Source organism: Rhinoderma darwinii, chromosome 4 (assembly GCF_050947455.1).
Source record: "Rhinoderma darwinii isolate aRhiDar2 chromosome 4, aRhiDar2.hap1, whole genome shotgun sequence".
NCBI classification, from domain to species: Eukaryota; Metazoa; Chordata; class Amphibia; order Anura; family Rhinodermatidae; genus Rhinoderma; species Rhinoderma darwinii.
The window spans coordinates 36,985,062-37,009,053 of NC_134690.1; the positions used below are offsets into that span (position 1 = coordinate 36,985,062).

Genomic DNA, 23,992 nt, shown 5'->3' on the forward strand with positions numbered 1-23,992 from the left:
AAGTTGCGCCATGCATAGAAACAAGCTATATATCCAGTGAGACAGCCCCTATGGATACGACGTCAGGACCGAAGATTATTCTCCCATAGGATCGCCTAAAAGCGACCAGCGCCCTCCCTGCAGTAGTCATGGAGGTTGCCGGAACTTTCACACTACTGCACCTCGCCAGTGACAATATAAGACAGCGCTGAGACAAGTAACTAAAAGTCAGAAGTGTATGTGAATGGCGATTAAGTAACCTCGCATCACGTATTATATCTTCATGACTTATTTGCAGTGAATTTATTCCTTCCGCCATCGTCACATTCCCAATGTCTGTCTGATCAATGATATAGCTTAACCTGTCAAACATCTGCTGAGTCTAAACCCCATGTACCATCCTTCACAGTCCCCATAACAACGTATGGAGACCTCCCGGCTCTTCCTCCACATCTGCCGTTGGTTTTCAACATGCCCGATCCTTTTGTTCTCAGTGTGGATAAGCGGCATCAGAGGTGTCCGGCAGTGGAACATTCCCCTCTCTGCACTCAGAATACATGCACGCTTGGCGAACACAGAATGCATGTGTATGGTGGGGGGGGGGGTCGGAGGAATTGATTTTGATCACACAAAAATTTGGCTGACAGCTATGTAATGTGTATGACCAGGATAAGACCACATTCACACTGCACAGATATATATATGGATTCTTGTTTGGAAAACCAATGGCAGAAATCCACAACTCGGATTTCTACCAGGAAGCAGATCCGCACGCAGATTACCCCATTGTAATCATTGGAGCTATTCCATCTTCAGCACAGACCCTGTGGCAATAGATTTTAAAATCTGCAGCATTATTCCTTCATTATTCAGTGTGAATATTTTCCTGTGAGTGTGAATAGAACACGGAATTTAGGCTACATTCACACCTGCGTCAGTGTGTTCCGTAGTTCTGCTTCACAAGAGGAACAACAAGGAAATAACGGAAGCAACGGTTCCGTTGCACAAGGGACGCCGCCGCCGGCCGACAGAACCCATTTACTTTAACAGGTTCCTTCGGTTTTCCATTGGGGTACCCGTGATTATAAAAAGCGTAGAATGCGCTATTGTTTCCGGTAATCTTGGCCGGATCTGCGACGGAGGCCCCTGAGAACCCAAAGCAGATGTGAATGAGGCCTAACATACATTTCTGATAAACGTCAGAATACGGGAGTGGAATCCATGCCTCAAATCCTAAACGCGTGAGCACGGCCTAAAGCTTCCTCCCGTGTCCCAGTCCACCTCTAACCTCACTCAGAGGACACAGGCGGAGTAAAGCTTCATATGATCATTCATGTCAATTATTTCTGCAGAGCCTTCAGGTTCAGGTCTTATTACACGGGCCAATCATCGGGCAAACAAGTGTTCATATAAATGCCTATTCCCGATCATTGCCCTGTGTGATCAGGGAGACGCGCTGCCAACGTGATAGAAATGTTTGAGGACGAGCGATTGTAGTGATGATCGCTCATCCCCATACATAGCCAACGAGCACCGATCAACGAGCCTAAGGCTATGTTCACACGCGTAACCAAAAAAGTCTGAAAATACGGAGCTCTTTTCAAGGGAAAACAGCTCCTGATTTTCAGACTTTTTTAAGCCACTCCCGATTTTTGCAGCATTTTTTTACGGCCGTTTTGGAGCTAATTTCTATAGTCTATGAAAAAACGCTCCAAAAACATCCCAAGAAGTGACCTGCACTTTTTCGCGGCAGTTTTTTTTTTACACGCCCATTTTTCAAACCGGCCACGTAAAAGAACGGCCCGTCGGAATAGAACACTGTTTTTCCCATTGAAATCAATGGGCAGATGTTTGGAGGCGTTCTGCTTCCGACTTTTCGGCCGTTTTTGGCCCGAAAAACGGCAGAAAATAGGCCTTGTGAACATACCCTTAGACAAGTGGATACCCTGGCCCGTGTATACATCTGGGGTGCTGAGCAGCGACGTACATGTGTAACATCAATCTATATGAGATGACTGAAGAGTCGTCATCCACAATCACTGGTAACCTGTAGAAACAACTTGCTGCATCTTTCCTGTGGTGTTCGGGAACAGATCTTGCACACAATTGATGGGGCCGTGAAAAACAGTCCGTGTCTCGGCCGTATTTCCCAGCACGTTACATGTGAACGGGACTCCTGGCATCATAGAATTTTGTTCAGTACATAAAAAGCAGTTCCGTGGGGCAGCAGGGACTCCTATCATCCTCTATGATGCCAGGAGTCCTAGTCACTTGTACCGTGGTTGGGCTGGGAAATCCGGCTGACAGAGCGTTTTTCACGGCCCGATCGCGTACAAGTGCTGGAAGGCTCTGCTCACATCTTCATCGGACGCTCTCTTAGAGACCTCTGTTGCTCTGTTGCAGGGAAAATGTCAGAAGAAATGATGCAATACGCGGCATTATTTATTTTGGTAAGACGATGGATGACCTCATGGAAGTCAGTAGTATCCACGATGCAACGGCTCCGGCACTACCGTTCTTTTGTTCCTATGATGGAACAGAGAAATCAGAAAAAAAAAAAAAAAAAAACTTAGCACAGATGTGAACAAAGCCTTAGGCCGCTTTCAGACTGCGTTTCTGGTCTCCTTTTAACGTACACACCAGGAAAAGCTCCTGACGTATACATAAAACGGACACTGACAGACGCCTAACCGGGGCATCCCTCACCCATACAATGTAATCACATCCATTTAACGTATACTTAGCTAACGAAAAGCTCACGATGTATACGTTAAACAGATGCCTGTGACATTAGTCACGCAGTGGCATACGTCACCTATAGGATCACACGTTAAAAAAAAAAAAAGTGCTGTATACAGGTTACTGAATGTCTCTGGATAAAAGTGTCGTCAAGTACGCAATTCCATACAAAAAAAAAAGGTATCCCCAACGTATACTATAAGAACACTCTGGTTTGTATAATGAGAGCCTATGGGTAAGTTTAATGTAAGACATCACACACGCATGGTATATACAGTGTGAATGGCGCCTAACGGAGCAGACCGCTCTGAGCTGATAACAGGGCAATGCGCTGATGAGGCCGTTATTAAAAGGAGCCAATCACCAGAAAACGTCTGCAGCAGCCACAGGGTCTTCTGGTTTCTACTTAGTTGGGCGGCAGAGAAGCGTGTCACGTGGCCTCATGAGTGGCGGAGAGAAGTCATGGGGGTAAGGGGCATGTGATGTGCCATTTACCAGTCTAAAGACTGGCACAACGTGATGCTGTAATTACCCTGTGCCCAAACCAGTGGTTCATAGTATTAGTTAAATGGGTCGTTCCAATCTGCTTACTTTTTTTTTTAATAGAAAAAAAAAAAAAAACAACACTAAACGACCAGTCTAGTAGCGTAATAACCCAGTTATCACTGTTAACCCCCTTCCCAATATTGGACATAGGGTTAAGTCATAGCTGGGAAGTGAGCCCAACGCATACTCAGCGGGTCTCTGCAGTATGTTACAGCCGGGACCAGAGAACTCGAAGCCCATCAGTTTAACTATTTAGATGCCACAGCCAACAGCAGTTGTAGAACAGAAGATGTTAGAAAGAGAACCAACATGTGATTGTGGGGCGCCAATGGTTGTCACGGCAGCCTGGGGGCCTAATGAAGGCCCATAGCTCTGCCATCCCTCTGCTCCTATTAAGCAAAAAACACAACATACTGCAATATATAAGTATAGCAGTATGTTGTGCAAGCAATCCAATGACCAATGGTTCAAGTCCCAATAGAGAAAGTGTATTCAAATTTTTTATATATATACACACACATATACACTCCCCCTTGTCCCAAAAGTTAAAAAAAAAAGTTTAAATGGCAGAATCACTTTTTTGCTCACCTCGGACACAAAAAAAAAAATGGAAGAATGATCTAGAATCTACAGCTCTCCCCGCTAAAAATCAGCCCTCATATCGCTTAAAATATACCTCAAAATATGGCGACACAAAGCAAATCTTTTTCTTTGCAAAAGTAGTAAAACATACGGGGGAAAAAAAAACACTACATAAGTTTCAACCCGAAGAAAATAGTGAATGCCACAATGACGAAACCCAAAAAATAATGGAGGAATCCCTTTTTTTTTTCCCATTCCACCCCACAAAGATTTTTTTTTCCCAGTTTCCTAGTACATTATATGATGCAATAAACGCCGCTGTGAAAAACTCATCCTGCAAAAAACAAGCCCTCATACGGCTAGATCAACAGAAAATAAAAAGTTCTGGCAGAGGGAAGGGGTTAAAGAACCAAGTCTGGTAGGAGCGGCCGTAAAGCGAATCAATAGCTATGAAGTCACACGGACATCTACACTGCAGTCTATGAGGGGAATCAGCTAGTGCTACTCGTAATGACGTCAGAGGCACGTCAAAGCTTTCACAGGACGCACGACGTCACACACAGCATTAGCCCACATGACGTTACAATCCCCCTCTACACCTGCACCGCCTAATAACGCCCCATACCCCGCGCACTCACCAGCATCACCGCAGTCGCAGAGCTCGGCAAGCATCCACTCCCATGTCGCAGCAGCTACCTAACACCGGAAGTGATGCGCGACGTCAGGCATCTGTAACAAAGCCACGCCCTCTCAGTAGTGTATTCTCGCGAGAAGACGTGGTGATGGTTACACGTCAGCCATGTTTAGTGTGGGAAGTGCCACTCCTTGCCAGGAGAAGGTGCACATAATGAGGATAGAGATACATAAAACGTAAAGAATGTGTATCCACTGAGGAGACCATGTCATATGTGCTGCATAATGGCAAAATCAAATGCCAGCAGCAGACAAAAGATGTATACATAGAGATGAAGCCCTTACCTCATGGTCATATATACTCAAATATTACTGCTGTACAATCTGAAAACAAAGCTACCGTAAACAACGACACGGCTTGTGCAAAGCTACGTTTCTTTACTTCTTGCCCTGCCCATTTATAAAGATCACATCCCTAAACCTACGGAATATGTATCACAAGTAGAGTATATAGCCCCTTTTATCACACCTAAAATGAATACAGGCCCCCTAAACTAATACAGATCCCAGTCCAGACCCCTAAACTTATACAGATCAGTAAACAAATAAAAACCTCAGACCTCCTAAATAAATACAGTCACCAGGACAGATCCCCTAAACAAATACAGATCCCAGACCCCCTAAATAAACACAGTCCCCAAGGCAGACCCCTAAACTAGTAAAGAGCCCTGACCCGACCCCCTAAATACATACAGACACCACCAGATCCCCTAAATAAATACAGACCCCCCCCCTAAACTAATACAGAACACAGACCAGACCCACTAAAGAAATACAGATACCAGACCCCCTAAATAAACACAGTCCCCAAGGCAGACCCCTAAACTAGTACAGAGCCCTGACCCCCTAAATACATACAGACACCACCAGATCCCCTAAATAAATACAGACCCCCCTAAACTAATACAGACCAGACCCACTAAAGAAATACAGATAAGACATTTTAAAGAGTAGAGAACCTTATAAAATAATATTTTTTTATTTTTTTGTAAATTCTTTATTTTGATTTTCTCCAAAAACTTGTAGGGAAGGGGGTGGGTAATAGGAGGGATACAGAAAGGAAGGGGGGAGCAAGGGTGGGGGAGGGAAAACATTACATCAAGAAAGATATAACAAACAAAACATAAACATTATTTTTTTATATCATATAAATTGCAATACTAATAAACAATAATAATAATAATAATAATAATAATAATAATAATAATAATAATAATAAAAAACAATAATTAACACCTTCAGGACAAAGCCGATTTTTCAAATCTGACATGTATCACTTTACGTGGTAATAACTTGGGAATGCTTTTGCCTATCCAAGTGATTCTGAGATTGTTTTCTCGTGACATATTGTACTTTATGTTAGGGAAAAAATTTGTTCGATAAATTCAATATTTATTTGTAAAAAACACCAAGATTTAGAGAAAATTAGCAAAAATTAGCATTTTTCTAAATTTAAATGCATCTACTTGTAAAACAGATAGTAATACCACACAAAATACTTACTATTTTATATTTTCTATATGTCTACTTTATGTTTGCATCGTTTCTTGGACATTCTTTTATTTTTCTAGGACGTTACAAGGCTTAGAACTTTAGTAGCAATTTCTCATATTTTCAAGAAAATTTCAAAAGCCTATTTTTTCAGGGACCAGTTCAGTTCTAAAGTGGCTTTGAGGGCCTTATATATTAGAAAGTCCCCATAAATCACACCATTTTGAAAACTGCACCCCTCAAAGTATTCAAAACAGCATTCAGAAAGTGTTTTAACCCTTTAGGCGTTTCACAGGAATTAAAGCAAAGTAGAGGTGAAATTTACAAATTTCATTTTTTTTTTCGAAAATTAATTTGTAATACATTTTTTCTGTACCACAGAAGGTTTTACCCAAGAAATGCAACTCAATATTTATTGCCCAGATTCTGCAGTTTTTAGAAATATCCCACATGTGGTCCTAGTGTGGTAATGGACTGAAACACCAGCCTCAGAAGCAAAGGAGCAACTAGTGGATTTTGGGCCTCCTTTTTTTAGAACCTATTTTAGGTACCATGTCACGTTTGAATAGGTCTTGAGGTACCAAAACAGTAAAGACCCCCCAAAAGTGACCCCATTTTGTAAACTATACCCCTCTGTAATGATGGGGGTAGGGAAACAGACAAGTGAGCCCTAATCTACCCGCCACTCAGTCCCTGCCTACTTGCAACGACCCGCCCTAGGCGACGGGGTACAACTGGGCGACGGTCCCTACGCTCAGTAAGTGCACGACAGACAAACAGACAAGGGTACACAAAGCTAAGGGAAATGGGGCAGTTGCCCACGGCAACACCGTGAGCAACAAGAGTGGTGAACGAGCCGAGTCAAACCAGGAGTGTACGAGGTACCAAACGCTGAGCAGCAGAGTAGTGAACAAGCCGAGTCAAACTAGGAGTGTACGAGGTACCAAACGCAGAGCAGGAGAGTAATCAGTAAGCCAGGGTCAGTATGAAGCAGGGTCAAATAGTTCAGAAGCTGCAGCAGGGCCAGGAAATCACACGAGAAGAATCACAAGCAAGGAGGAACAGGAAAGGCAGGTATAAATAGACAGAGGGCGGGAGCTAGCTCCGTCTGGCCAGGCTGTGATAGGCTCTCCCACTCCTAAGCCTGCCATCCTGAGTGGTGGAAGATGGAGTCAGTCTCACAGACATAGAAGCAGGTGCAGACTGATTACCTATGGGCGTATACACAGAAGTTGTGACTGGCAGATCCTTTACACCCTCAAGGAATTTATCTATGTGTATAGTTAGCATTTTGAACCCACAGTTCTTTTGCTAAATTTATTTGAATTAGTATGTGAAGATGAAAATGTACTTTTTTTGTGAAAAAACGTAAACATTTTAAATATTTACAAGGAATAAAGTAGAAAAAACACCCCAACATATGTAAAGCAATTTCTTACGATTATAGCAATACCTCATATGTGGTAATAAACTGCTGTTTGGACCCAGCAGGTCTCAGAAGGGAAGGAGCACCATTTGGATTTCTGATTTTGCTGGAATAGTTTTCAGTGCCGTGTCACGTTTGCAATGCACTGGAGGGATGAAAACCGTGGAAACCCCCCAATAGTGACCCCATTTTGGAAACTGCACCCCTCAAGGAATTTTTCTAGGGGTAAAGTTAGCATTTTGACCCCACATTTGATTTGCTGAAGTCATTGGAATTAGTCTGTAAAGGTAAAAATCAACTTTTTTTCTGTAAGAACTTAGACATTTTTAATTTTTACAAGGAATAAAGGAGAAAAAGCACCCCGACATTTGTAAAACAATTTCTCCTCATTACGTAAATACCCCATATGTGGTAATAAACTGCTGTTTGGACCCACACCGGGGCTTAGAAGGGAAGGGGCACCATTTGGCTTTGGGAGCTCAAATTTAGCTGGAATAGTTTTTGGGTGTCATGTCGAATTTGCAAAGCCCCTGAGGTACTAAAACAGTGGAAACCTCCCAAAAGTAACCCCATTTGGGAAACTACACCACTTAAGAAATCTATCTAGGGGTATAGTGAGCATTTAGGCCCCACACGTCTTTTGCAGAATTTATTAGAATTAGGCCGTGAAAATTAATATCAACATTATTTCCACTAAAATGTTGAATTTTTTCAATTTCACAAAGGATAAAGGAGAAAATGCACCCCAACATTTGTAAAGCAATTTCTCCCGAGTACGGAAATACCCCACATGTGGTCATAAATGTTTTTTCATTAGAAAATAAATTAACCCTTTCCGGACTGATCCATGTTTTGCTTTTTCTTTTTCGTTTTTCCTCCCCGCTTTCCGAGAGCCACAACGTCTTTATTTTTCCGTCAATAGAGCGGTGTGGGGGCTTATTTTTTGCGGGATGAGCTGTAGTTTTTATTGGTACCATTTTTTGGTACATAAGACATTTTCAGCACTTTTTATTACATTTTTTGGTAGAGCGAAGGTGACCAAAAAACTGCGATTTTGCCATTTAAAATTCTTTATTTTTCACGGCGTTCACCGTGCGAGTTCAATAATGGTATATTGTAATAGCTTGGATTTTTACGGACGCAGCGATATCAATTTTGTGTATTTTTTTAATTTTTTTACATTACTTTAGAGAAAAAATATGAAAAGGGTTTATTTTTGGACTTTAAATATTTATTTAATTTTTTCCACTAATAATAACTATTTACAATTGTTTTTACATATTTTATTAGTCCCCCTGGGAGACTTGAACCAGTAATCATTAGATCACTGGTAGAATACACTGCAATACTAATGTATTGCAGTATATTGTGATTTTTACAGGCTCCAGTAACAGCGCGATTGCTGTTTCTGTCCGTTAGTCCCGAGTGTCAGCTGTAATACACAGCTGACACCCTCAGCGTATGGCACGGGCTCAGTGCGTGAGACGCTCCATATATCACCCCCCACACCACGACATGCTATTAAGTCATGGTGCGCGATGGGTTTATGCGCAGCCGATGGTGGAAAGTGAAAATTAAAATTTTCCACTGATGTACCATTTTAGTGCACTATATGTTGTGCCCAGTTTGTGCCACAAATACCACAAATAAAATATTAACAGGGTTCTCCCGGGCATGGCGATGCCATATCGGTAGACATAAACGGCTGTTTGGGCACGCTGTAGGGCTCAGAAGGGAGGGACGCTATTTGGCTTTTGGAGCGCAGATTTTGCTTGGTAGAAGCTCTGGCGTTTTGCTGGTATTTCAGTTTATAATGTGGGGGCAAATGTAGGTTGGGCAGAGTACATCAGGGCCATAATAAGAGGGTATAATAATGGGGTAAATAAATAATAATCCGCAGATATGTGGCCAGTGTTGAACTTATATTATAAATGGCGCCCGATCTTATCCGCTTTTGGAACGCTCTGCACATTTTGCATCGCCATAATCTGGGAGCCGGAACTTTTTTTATTTTTTCACCACCGGAGCTGTGTGAGGGCTTATTTGTTGCGGGACAATCTGTAGTTTTCATTGGTACCATTTTTGGGTACATGCGATTTTGTTGATCACTTTTTATTCCATTTTTCGGCAAGCAAGGTGACCAAAAATCATCAATTCTGACAATGATTTTTATTTATTTTTTACAGCGTTCACCCTGGGCTATAAATGACCATTATATTTTATTCTGCGGGTCGGTACGATTACGGCGATACCATATGTATATAGGTTTTTTTATGTTTTGCAGCGTTTGCGCAATAAAATAACTTATTTAGAAAATAAGTTATTTTCTGTGTCACCATATTCTGAGAGCCGTAATTTTTTATTTTTCAGTCAAAAAAGCTGTGTAAGGGCTTGCTTTTTGTGTGACGGGTTGTAGTTTGTATCGGTACAATTTTGGCGTACATGCGACTTTTTGATCACTTTTTATTGTATATTTTGTGAGGGGTGGTGACCAAAAAATAGTGATTCTCGCTTTGTTTTTCATTTATTTTTTTTGCGGTGTTCACCGTGCGGGAAAAATAATATTATAGTTTTATAGTTGGGGTCGTTACGAACGCGGTGATACCAAATATGTGTACTTTTTTTTTACGTGTTCATTTTTTTTCCTATAATAAAAGACTTATTATAGGAAAAAAAGCAGTTCATGTTTATGTCACTTATAACTTTTATTTTTACACTTTTTTTAAAACATTTTTATTCTTTTCTTTACTTTTTTCACTTGTCCCACTAGGGGACACTTAGACTTGCAGCTCTGATCGCTGCTGGAATAAATTACACTACACACGTAGTGTAATGTATTCCAACTGTCATTGTGACGTGACAGTCACACTGACAGGAAGCCTACGACGACCACCCTCCGGGTGATCCTCATAGGCTTCTGTACACGCCATTGTCTGGCGTCCGGTTGCCATGGGTGCGATCGCCAGCCCCCGTGATTTCACATGGGAGCTGCCGATCGGCGCTAAACACCTTAATTGTGGCGTTCAAATCGAACGCCGTAATTAAGGGGTTAACTGCCGAAATCAGCGGCAATAGGCCGCTGATAGGCAACGGGGAATGCAGGGCAGACGCCCTGCACAGTTAACCGCCGCTGCGGTGTAGCGCAGTGCGGCGGTTAACTGTCAAAGCACAGACGTAACTGCACGTCAAGGTGCGCGAACTTACTGCACACATTGACGTGCAGTTACGTCAAGGTGCGGGAAGGGGTTAAAGTGTATATCCTATTATTATACCTAGCATATTCCCCCTTTGTGATATCCTATTATACATGGCATAAAGGACCATCATATTTATAAAAATATAAACCTGAATGTCTCAGTTCTCTACCTTATCTTAAAATATCACAATCACGACAAACACATAAATAAGATCGGTAAAGAAGTTGATTAATATTACACACCTATAAAAAAAAAACTTCCCTCTGCAGCCATTTTTAGATTTTTCATTTCCTTTTTCACTCCCCGTCCTCCAAAAACCATGACACTTTTCTGTCGACATAACCATATGAGGTCTTTTCTTTGCTGTAATTGTTAATGGCACCATTTCATTTTACCCTATATTGTACTAGCAAACTTTTACAAATTATTTTGTTGAAATGGTATAGAAAAAACAGCAATTCCTCCATGGTTGTTTGGGTTTCGTTTTTTTGGTGTTCACCGATCGGTAAAAATGACATGTTATATTTAATCTGCCGGTCAATACGATTCCGGTGATACTAAATGTATATCTATTTTTTTATCTTTCACTAATTTCAAATAATAGTTTTGGAATAAAAACAATTTGTTAAAAAAACAAACTTGTGTCTCTATATTCTGAGAGCCATAATTTTTATTTATTTATCTATGGAGCTGTGTGAGGGCTTGTGTATTATGAGGTTCTGCAGCAGCTGTGATGTGTATTATAATCTACAGCTACTGAGGTATACACGTACAGTGGACCGCAGGTTGTCACTAGGCCGGTTAAAGTAAAATATTTTTGCCTGCAATAGCACGTGTTTGTAATTTTGTGTGTAACACCCCTTTGGGCCGACCTCTGTAGGCAGGGTGTATTGTAGTTCTCACCTCACTATGGCGCAGTGCCTCCACCCGAATCTTGCTAGGAGCTCTATAGGAAAGCAGGAGGGTCTTCCTCTTCTGCCAGGGGTCGACTCGGGAAATCCCCACCTGAGCTCAGTACACACTCACAAGCGGTTATGGTGAAACTACTCAACCGTTTTATTTAGGGAAAGGTAAACAAGGACGATCTGAATAAGAATGATGCAAATAAAGAAATAAAGCACAAATGACATAACAGTTACAGTTCTGTGTGATTGACCCCCTAGTGGTGGGCATGGACTATATGCCAGGCCTGGCTGGTACAACATATATCAATATTCCCAGAAATGTTATGGGGATAACAAAGGGTTAATATACTGTCTTCACCAAACATGTACAGTATATCAGTGACCCACACAGGATAATGATCACCACACACACTTATACTGTTGGTAATAGCCGGCACACACAAATGTCAAGTCCGAATTTCAGGGTAGCTTCCTTCTCCCTGTTATTTCACACCGAGTAACCACCTCTGTAAATTGAAAGCTGAAGGCATGCCTGGAAAGAAGTAAACCAGCCAGAGATGTTGGTACACAGCTTTCTTCAGATCGGACAGGAAGCCAACTGAACTTTATTCAGAACAAAGAAACACAGAAAAAGACACATGCCCCCTCCCTAGAGATGTGGGACTTGCTTAAAGAGGCTCTGTCACCAGATTTTCCAACCCCTATCAGCTATTGCAGCATAGGTGGGGGTTTCTCCGATGTGTCCTCGCTCGTCCGACATGATGCAGGACCTGGGGCAGGAAGTGCTGTGTGTCTGTGCACTGCCAGAAGCTGGGTGTTGACGAAGAGAAGTGGATGATGCTGATTCATCAGCATCATACACTTCCATTCACAACGCCCAGCTAGTAAAACAAGTAAAAAAGCCCAGATGTACACACACAATACACGCCCACTTGGACTTAACTTTAAACACGCCCAGTTGTACTTCGGAAAGCCTCATTTGCATAAATATAAAAATGGTCATAACTTGGCCAAAAATGCTCGTTTTTGAAAAAAATACGTTACTCTTATCTACATTGCAGCGCCGATCTGCTGCAATAGGAGATAGGGGTTGTAAAATCTGGTGACAGAGCCTCTTTAAGCCCCATTGGCTCCTCAGCTGAAGTTCTTCTGCACATTCTTCTTTGCATTCCAGGGGGCGGTGTCTTCCATAGGCGTGTTATGCAGGCTCTTTGTGCTCCATGAATCCAATCTCTTTGTGTAATATACTGAATATATATATATATATATATATATATGGATAATATTTTTCAAACAATATACATGGTAATGATCCCTGACAGTCCCCCCTAAAAATATTATTATTCTATCCCTGAGTCTTGCCTATCAACCTACCACTGACCACTCGAACCAGGCGGGTAGGGGTTTTGGATTTCTTCACCAGCTTGAGACGAGTTACTCCTTATAAGTAACCCCCCTTTGTACCTGGACTTCCAAGGTTTCGGAGTGGTCCTAACTTTCCCTATTCTCTTCAGGATACAGGATGGTTGTCTTGATATAATCTACAAGCCGCTGCTGGTTGTAATATATATATAATTAATCCAGTCTACATTTTTATTAATGGTAATAATTGTCGCACTGTCACTTACTGTCCTAATAGGACTTTTACCCCTGCAGATATAACAGGTCATGGGCAGCACAGTGACCTTCACCTCACACCTTCACATAAAAACTCCTCAGATTGTAATTTGCAGCACCGTGGCATATTTACACACATTATAATTATAAACCTCAGACATTATAAACAATAGGGCCTCAACTAATAATATAATGCTATCACCAATCTCATGCTATCACCCTCAGGTTTCGGGTCCCATCAGTTCATTGCCAGTCCTGTACATCATTGTCCCCTTCTTCTCCTGTCTTCTGCTCTTCACTGACTGTCACCCCCAGGGTAACCTACACAATTGTGGAGTCAGACTACGTTGGTGTCCAGTGGGGGAGTTATTATTACCCCCTCCTAGCCACTTACTTATTAAAACACTTGATACTGCTGACGGATTCACTCAGGTCTTTGGTCTTTACTTTGATCTTCGCTGATGTCATCAGGACTTGGTTTGGTCCTTCTCGTCTCTCTTAGTATACGTCACCAGGCTGTACATAGCACCTCATGCTGTGAGCCTGGGGTGAGATCCCACGTAGACGGAGTAGTGGAGTTGTATTGTGCCTACCACAAACCCTTCGCATCTGTACTCTTTCTCTGGCAAGTTACTTGTCTGGGCGGCTGCTTAGAATTGTGACACTGCCGTCAGTTCATGATAAACGCATTGTACTGGCTCAGGCTGTGCATGCCGCATCTCAGTGATGGAGTTCATCGTGTTAAAAGTCTTTTAGTTCATATTTACTGGCACTTGCTGGGGACCCCCAACTCTTGTCAATTGTTAAAATAAATACTAATCTGGTGATAATATCATCCGCATACATTATAAACGTTGTTCTAAGTACATACAATAATGTCAGGCCCTTAAACAACATCAAACACCTTTATATAAGGAAAAACTTCTCTGTTACAATGGACAGGGCACCTAGAAGATGTGTGATAACTGGGTACATTATATTTGCACTTGGTGTTTACACTTTCCAGCAGAATTTGTACCTTAGTCTCAGCTGATTTCCTGGAACATCTCCACCTTACAGAAATATACACAGATTCCACATGTTTATCTGACAAGTGTCTCAAACCAATTTTTTCTTACTCTAATCTGGTTCGTTCTACCTGGGAAGGCCTCTCAAGGTCGGTTTTCTTTGTGGGAGGCGGGTATGATAAGGTTGGCACCGGTCTGCCAGGACTGTTCTGTAGGCAAATCAAACAGCTCTAACGGAATTTAGCAGCATCAGCTGTAAAGCCTGGGACATACCAATTAGATCTAACCAAATCGATCCTTGCAGTCTTGGGGCATATGTGAGGTCATACACCATCAATACAAGTGCTATCAAGAATGCATTGGGCGCTACCTGTTTACCTTCCTTTATCCGTCCACATTCTGTCAGAATCTGGTTCTCACGCCTTCCGCTCCCAGTTGGACTCTTCCTGTGAAGAACAAGCTTTTCATAGCCTAATCAGTAATTGATCTTAATCAGATAATTAACTTGAAGAAAAACATTAACAATGACAGATTTATGTTAAACGTTCACACTGGTCAGTAACTAGAAGTGATACATGCAAACTCATTTTTCTTCTTTATATATATATATATATATATATATATATATACATATATACACACACAAAGACTGCACAGAATTTTCCTTACACAATAACAACAAAAAAAACAAATAAATAAAAATGTTTTCAAATGGGAATATTCCGCTTCTGTACCTTTTATCTGACGCCTCTAATAGTTCAATGCTAAGGCTGATCCAGAACTTTACATAAAACTTGACCTCAGTATTTAATATTCCCACAACACTTCTTGAATACAGTTATTAAACAAACTAACTTTGGGACAACATCTGGAGAACTGCTGACATCTTATCATTGTACAAACTCCAGTTCAATACTTGGGATAAAAACTATTCCTCTGAAGATACCAGCCGGGCTTCAGGCCCCCCTGAGAACAGGTCTATACATACAAGCACATTGTCATACACTTCTACCTCGGGTAGTTGTATGTTCTGCAGTCGCTGGGACGGGTTATCTGGCCGGGCTGCACTTTTCACAGGTACCTTTGCTGTTTTACCTGTCATGCCGTGCGCACATCATGCAGGCTGCTAGAAACCTAGCGGTGGCATTATTGTATCCAGGGACAAGCCAATTTACTGACACCTGGCCGCACATTCCCTTGTTGTCAGTTCTGTCTTCTCTCGCTCTCTCAATTGGCTTACCCGATGATCCAATAAAATTCCTACTACCAATGGGCCCATAATTGTGGGCGATGGCAAAAGCGTACCTAGAGTCAGTGTAAATGTCGGTGGTCTTACCTCCTGCCAGGTTACAGCCTCAGCGAGCTCCGCTCCTTGAGATGAACAAGAAGGTGAGAGTGGTTTCTGGGTAATTTACCTGGTGCCTCGTATCCTGTCTTGTACATACTGTATATGATCAAGTATTTCTACATTACAAATTTACATTAAAAACCCATGTCACATATAGATAGAACATCTCAAAGGGGTGGCGTCTTCATCCCCTAAAATAAAACCAAATGTTATACACTTCTCCACACTCATCTGATAATCCAGAACACTTTGAGAACTTCACTTTTATCAGGTTCTGTAAATACTTGATTAATACAAAAACAAATAAAAATATATTACTGAAATCTGGCATAAAATAAACAATGTTCAGCCAATTTTTGTTTTTTTGTTTTGCCTTCTCCCCCATCTAAATCTATAAAGACTCATCTGTGAGTGACGTCACCTCGCCTCCTGTGTAAATTTGCTGGAGAGGAATGGTCTTTTACACACTACCTCATATTGGGTGGAGACTACAGCACAGCTTACCCAGTGCCTTATTCACCGTTCTGGAAAGATCTGGAACCATCTACACAGAAAAAACTTCAACATTTAAGTTACTCTCATACACATTTAATCTGGATTACTCATTGGGGTCTAATACACATTTTGTAGATCTCCTGAAACCAAATTCATTAATTCAAAACAAACCAAAATTGTACCTGATCAGTCCCTCCCCCCCCCCCCCCTTTGTGGACTCTGCGAAAGTAATGTAGCAGGGTTCAAAACTACATGTCAACATAATAAGGTTGGGCACTCTGTGGGGGGGGGGGGGCACTCGTTTAACCCCCTGTAATGTACAACAACCTGAAACAAAAATGACTTTTCCCTGATGAAAATACATTTGATCTTTACAATGACATAACTCATGTGTGAAATCAAAAACAAAACAATTGTAGTTAGTTATTCAATAAAACAGAAAATATTATCTCTGATAACATTAATTACTGCAAACCAATAAACTGTATATAAAAATAGGGAACGGTGGGGGGGCACATACATTTTCGAAACCCCGTGTCTCACAGTATCTATAGTTTAACACATCTGAATTAACATCAAAACATTCCAACATTAAATCTTATCACATCATAACACATAAATATGCATCGTAACTGTTATCTTTTTATAAACAGATCCACCGGTCTGTAATATTTTTCTCACTTGGTGTAGTTACAGACGACAGCGCGTGCGCAAAGATAAGAAACATTCCATTAAAAAGTGGAACGGATTTAAACCCCATACACAAAACACTAAGAATTTTTGTTTTTTTTAGACATTACTGCTGTTAACAATAAGAGCATAGAATATATATCCAAAAGCAGTCCACGCCCTGTATAGCACAGCACACAGCCCACAGCACACAGCCCCCCTCCCCTCTCCCTCAAATAAATATATCCTATATAACTACAGCAGCAGGACAAAGCTCTGACATGTATACAGTACCAGAACCAAGCTCAGTACATATATACAGCACCAGAACAAAACTCTGACATATATACTGTACCAGAACCAAGCTCAGTACATAAATACAGCGCTAGAACCAAGCTCAGTACATAAATACAGCACTAGAACCAAGCTCTGATATATATACAGCACCAGAACAAAGCTCAGTACATATATACAGCACTAGAACAAAGCCCATACATATATACAGCACCAGAACCAACCTCAATACATAAATACAGCACTAGAACCAACCTCAGTACATAAATACAGCACTACAACCAAGCTCAGTACATATATACAGCACCAGAACCAAACTCATTACATATATATACACAGCACCAAAACCAATCTCATACGTATATACAGCACCAGAACCAAGCTCAGTACTTACATACAGCATCAGAACAAAGATCAGTACATATATACAACACCAGAACAAATACAGCTCAATTTAGTGCAACCCCTGCCGTATATGTTTGTAAAACTACAGCTCCCTGCATGGCCCGAACAATGGTAAGGATATGCTGGGAAATGCTGTTTCACAAAAAAAAATATCATACCGCCATCATCTCGCTGCAGATCACACAGTAACTACAAAACTGATTAGAGGCAGAATAAACAATTACATTAAGTGACTCACCGGTGACGTCTCAGATTCTAGTTCTTTTCTTCTCCCTCCGGATTATAATAGTACCATACACTGCCACACACACACACACACACACACACACACACACACACACCATGCCACCTGTAAATAGTGCCCCCATAGCCCCCTGTCGATAGTGACCCCATAGAGCCTCTGTAGATAGTGACCTACATAGAAGCCCCTGTAGATAGTGTCCTACATAGAAGCCCCTGTAGATAGTGCCCACATATGGACTCCAGAGCTGTAAGGCAATAGTGCTAACCACTGAGCCATCGTGCTGCCCTACATATAGCTTCCCCTATAGATAGTGCTCCACGTATAGCCCACCTCTGTAGATAGAGTCTCACATATAGCTCCCCCTGTATATAGTGTCCCACATATAGCCCACCCCTGTAGACTGTGCACTACATATAGCCACCCTGTTGCTAGTGCCCCACAGGTAACCCACCCCTGTATATAGTGTCCCACATATAGCCCACCCCTATAGAAAGTACCCTAAAAATAGCTCCCCTATAGATAGTGCTCTACATATAGCCCACCCCTGTATAGTTTCACATATAGTGCCCCACATATAGACCCCCCGGTAGATAGTGCCCCACATCCCCACATATAGACCCCCTGTAGATAGTGGCCCACATATAGAGCCCCCTGTATATAGTGGCCCACATATAGAGCCCCCTGTATATAGTGGCCCACATATAGAGCCCCCTCTATACAGTATAGTGGCCCACATCCCGACATATAGACCCACCTGTAGATTGTGCCCCACATCCCCACACACAGACCACCCCTGTAGCTAGTGCCCCACATATAGACCCCCTCTGTATATAGTGGCCCACATATAGACACCCCCTGTATATAGTGGCCCACATATAGACGACCCCCTGTAGATAGAGCCCCCACTATAGATAATGCCACTCACAGTTTTATGAGAAAAAAAATATAAACTTGACATACTCATATGATCCCGTTCCCATGCTGCTCACAGGCGATGCAGACATGCTCTCTTCTGAGCATGTCTGCTGGGGCTGAACGAGCGTCATCCAATGACGGTGATTGGCAGGGCAGAATGACTTGCCCCGTCAATCATCGCCTTTCAAGCATGGAAGCGGCGCGATGATGTCATCGCGCCGCGGGCCAATCAGCGTCATTATAAGGCACTGGATGGTCGGGCATGCCCGGCCATTCAGTGCTAATGCATGTTTCTTGCTGTCGCTAGCACCGGGGCCCCTTCCGGTGCTAGCGACGCCTACAGGCATGAGAAGGCCTGTGTCGCCCGTCCCATACTTGTTGGAGGCTCGGCGGCGCGGGCCCCATAGTAGCGGCGCTACCGCTGTAGCAGCCATAGCGGCTGCTAGCGGTGCCACCGGGCATATGTGGGGGCTTGTCGGCTGGCGGCACGGGCCCCCTCAAGCCCCGGGCCCCGTAGCAGCCGCTACAGCTGCTACTGCGGTAGTTACGCCACTGATCAGACACAATATTTTCATGCAGACAAACTACCTGATCAATAAATAATTTAGACAGAGTTTTGGAATCAGGGAGTTGCGGCAATGGAATGAAATGGCACATTTTACTGAAACGGTCCACCACAACCCAAATGACAGTTTTCCCTTCAGATGGAGGCAAATCAGTGATTAAAAGGAAGGTGTCATTAATTTTTTTTTTATCATATTGCTTTTAGTATGATATTAAAATAAATTTTATTTATTTGTGTTCTTGTGTTGTACTTTTTACTTTTTTCTTACTTTTACTTCTCTATGGGGGCTGCCATTTTTTCTTCATCTCTGTATGTCGATTAACGACACATACAGAGATGGAATACGGCACATACATCCCCATAGAGAATGGGAACAGAAGCCGTTCCATTCTCTGCAGCGTACGCCGTCTGTGTGGGAACGGAGCATGCGCCACACCCACACAGACCAAAACGAAGCTCGTTCGCAGAGCGAAATCCGGCGCCATTTTCATGTGGACTGGAAGCCGCTACCGGACAGTAAGATGACAACTTCCGGCCGTGGCTTCCGGCCATATGTTCAAGGAAGCGAAGGCGCAAGGAATAGGAGCAGAGGCTGCGGCAGAAGAAGGTAATTTATGTTCGTGTATTATATTCGTGTTATACTGTCTGCTGAGCCCTGTATATAATCCTCCTACACTGTGCAGTCGCTCACAAAATAGCGGCACACAGTGTAGGAGGTTTGAAGATTCAAACCCCTCCTTCTCCTGGCACTAGCCAGAATAAGGGAGGGGGGATTGTGTGAGGACACTAGAGCGAGTGTGTCTACCCCAAATTTGCAGCATAAAGCAATGTGGTTGCTTTACCACATTGACCATGCTGCAATTTTGGGAACTACTCCCTCTAGTGCCCAGCACATGGAAATGTTATAAATTAGAATCTAATTTAGAATATTTCCTGACTTGTGAAAAAATGTAAAAAATTAAAACAAAGTGTAATCACTCAAATAATAATTGTTCAACTAAAATAAATTAATTTCTAGCGACACATTCCCTTTAAATCCATGGACAGATGGGACCAAGGTCTATGTGGAACAGACAATGGAAGAAGTTCACCCATAGGACGAACTCGAGGAGTATTAGCGCGAGCGCAGACATCACAAGCAGAGACATAGGAAATAACATCACGAGATACAGACGGCCATCAGTAGTGACGTGACACAATTAGTTTTTTATTGCCAGTTATCCCTGGATGGCCACTCAAAACAAAATCATGTAACTCATTGAGCAAACAAAATCTGAATTGAGGAGGTACAAACAATCTCCCAGCAGGAATGGTTTGCGGAGCAAGTTGCTGACATTCTTTAATTTCAGTAGCAAGATCGGGCGATATTATAGAAACCACTATCCCTTTAGACAAAATAGGTTCAGGGTGAATGTCGGGGAGCTGATAGGAACATAAAGTTTGAGATAATGTGTCGGCCTGACATTTTTAGACCCGAGTCTGTAGGTTACAATAAAATCTGATAAAGAACAAGGCCCACCTAGCCTGTCTAGGATTGAGTCTTTTAACAGATTTTTAAAAAGTCAGGTTTTTATGGTCGGTCAGGACACTAATTTGATGTCTAGCCCCCTCTAGAAAGTGGCGCCACTCTTCAAACGCCCACTTAATAGCAAGAAGTTCATGACTACCTATATCATAATTTTTCTCATTGGCGGAAAATTTTCAAGAAAAAAATACACAGGGACGCAAATTAGTCAATACAGAAGATCCTGGAGACAAGACAGCCCCCACACTTTTTTGTGAGGCATCAAACTCAACAATAAAGGGGCTAGAAAGGTCAGGTTGAACAAGTACAGGCGCTTCTATAAAACACTGTTTTAAGGTTTCAAAGGCGGAGACCGCACTCGTAAGATCTGTCAAAGTTTTTGCAATGGAGGAAAAATTATGAATACATTGTAATGATGGGGGTAGGGAAACAGACAAGTGAGCCCTAATCTACCCGCCACTCAGTCCCTGCCTACTTGCAACGACCCGCCCTAGGCGACGGGGTACAACTGGCCGACGGTCCCTACGCTCAGTAAGTGCACGACAGACAAACAGACAAGGGTACATAGAAGCCAAGGGAAATGGGGCAGTTGCCCACGGCAACACCATGAGCAACAAGAGTGGTGAACGAGCCGAGTCAAACCAGGAGTGTACGAGGTACCAAACGCAGAGCAGGAGAGTAGGGAACAAGCCGAGTCAAACCAGGAGAGTACGAGGAACCAAACGCAGAGCAGGAGAGTAGTCAGTAAGCCAGGGTCAGTATGAAGCAGGGTCAAATAGTTCAGAAGCTGCAGCAGGGCCAGGAAACCAAACGAGAAGAATCACAAGCAAGGAGGAACAGGAAAGGCAGGTATAAATAGACAAAGGGCGGGAGCTAGCTCCGTCTGGCCAGGCTGTGATAGGCTCTCCCACTCCTAAGCCTGCCATCCTGAGTGGTGGAAGATGGAGTCAGTCTCACAGACATAGAAGCAGGTGCAGACTGATTACCTATGGGCGTTGACACAGAAGCTGTGCCTGGCAGATCCTTTACATACATTTTCGGTAATAATTAGCAAAACCCAAGAACCTCTGCAGAGCTTTTATTGAAGTGGATTGGACCCAATCACGAACCGCCTGAACTGTAGCGGAGTCCATACGAAAATCATGAGGAGACAGAACATACACCAGGAAATTAACTTCTTGAACTCCAAAAATCCATTTTTCAAATTTTGCGTAAATACAATTCTCCCACAGCACTTGGAGGATGGATCTTAAATGTTGAACATGAGAGGACCAATCGGAAGAAAACACAAGAATATCTTCCAGATACACAACCACAAAGGGTCCAATAAAACTACTGAAAATATCATTAACTAGGTTCTAAAACACTGCAGGAGCATTACTTAAACCCATAATGCATGACGAAAATACTCATAATGACCATCTGGAGTATTAAACGCTGTCTTCCACTCATCCCCTCTGCGGATACAAATCAAATTGTAGGCCCCGCGTAAATCCAGTTTAGAGAACCACCTGGCCCCTGAGATCTGAATAAACAGGTCTGAGATGAGTGGAAGAGGATACTGATTCTTAACGGTAATCTTATTTAATTCACGATAGTCGATAGAGGGTCTTAAACCGCCATCTTTCTTTTTAACAAAGAAAAAACCTGCACCCCCTGGAGAAGTAAATGGACGAATATGACCCTTACGGAGACTGTCTTTAACCCTTTCATGACCAAGGGTCATTGATGCCCCTGTGTCCGGGTCAAATTTTCCATTTCTGATGTGCACTTCTTCAAACGATAATAACTTTGCAACCACTTTGAATATCCTGACTTATGAGGCTTTAATTTTCTAGATTGGTTTAATTAATTCCATGTTTTACATTTTTATTATGAGCAGACAAATCACTAAAAATGTGAAAAAAAAAACACTTTTGTAATTTCTTTTTATATATTTATCTATGTTATTTGTGTGTGTGTGTGTGTGTGTGTGTGTGTGTATATATATATATATATATATGTATCTACAGTATATAGAGATATATATATATATATATGTATATATATATATATATATATATATATATATATATACATATACATACATACATACATACATACATACTGTTGCAGCTCTTTAACAGTTAGCCTTCTTCACTCTCCAGGAGAGTAAAGAAGACTAATGAGTTAAAACAAAACTTTTAGTACCTTATCTGCCTAGATAACAAGCACACTGGCTCTGTTATCTCTGGGCAGAAGCTGACAAATGGAGAAGGATTGGGGAGGTGCCGACAAACGGGGGAGAGAAAAAAGTGCATACTGCTTCATTGTGAGTAGAGCTGCACTTGTGTCACGAAGGGTTCGTGGACCCACTGGTCCGTACCGTCTTGGTAGTATGGCAGCTGGCCAACAGGATGCCGGTCAAAGTCTATAGTTCGTATAGGGTACCTGTGGCAGCTCGGACAGTAGCGAGGCAGGCTAGGCAGGAACTTGGCAGCAGGTGGACGTCAGGTGTGGAGAGGCAGGTCAGGCGTGGAATATAGCACAGCACGGCTACAGCAAGCACGACACTAGATTCAGGAACATGAAACAGGAAACAGGAACAGGAAACCACTGGAAGCAGGAAACACTAGGGGGCCATTTGCAGGACAGACTAGGGATACAACAACAAAGTTCAGGCATAGAACTAGGGGGCTGGATCCCTCTTATAGTCCAGAGTACTCACAGGTCAAAGGTCAGGAACGAGATCCGGTGCGCTCACTGCCCCTTTAAGAGCGGGCACGAGCATGCGCGCGCACCCTACGGGATCCGGCATTGGTGAGTAGACGCGAGTACTGGCTTCTCCTGAGGAGGAGGCTGGGGCCAGCGCTTGCCGACTCGTGGCTGCAGTTGTCAGGGGAGGAACGCAGCTGACAACCCGCAGCCACGGACATGACAGTATCCCCCCTCTTACACCCCCTCTTCTTGGGACCAGAGCGAGAGAGACATTTTTTCAGAAGAGCAGGAGCATTAAGGTTCTCTACTGGCTACAAAGACCTCTCTTCAGGACCAAATCACTTCCAATCCACCAAATAAAAGGTCTTTCCTCTTAATCTTTTGGGGTCCAGGATCTCTTGAACCTCAAAGGTGTCTGAAGGGCCGCTGGCAACAGCCACTGGGCTAGGAGTCTTGGTGTAGCGGTTCAGGACCACTGGCTTCAGGAGGGATACGTGGAAGGAGTTGGGGATCTTGAGGGTAGGAGGCAGCCGAAGTTTATAGGCGACAGGGTTGATTTGTTTTAGGATCTCGAATGGTCCGAGGAACCTGGGAGCAAACTTGCATGACGGTACTCTTAGTCGAATGTTCCTGGAGGACAGCAGACCTTTGTG

At 42.7% G+C, this 23,992-nt stretch overlaps 1 protein-coding gene across 1 annotated transcript in view; it reads right to left on the reverse strand.

Moving 5' to 3' along the window:
• The window catches only part of LOC142760401 (uncharacterized), a 77,851-nt gene extending 73,269 nt beyond the window's left edge, over nucleotides 1-4,582 (reverse strand). Inside the window, exon 1 of the mRNA XM_075863588.1 lies at nucleotides 4,485-4,582. The gene's annotated coding sequence lies outside the window, so the exon portion shown is untranslated. The remainder of the gene's footprint in view (nucleotides 1-4,484) is intronic.
• Between the last annotated feature and the right edge of the window lie 19,410 nt (nucleotides 4,583-23,992).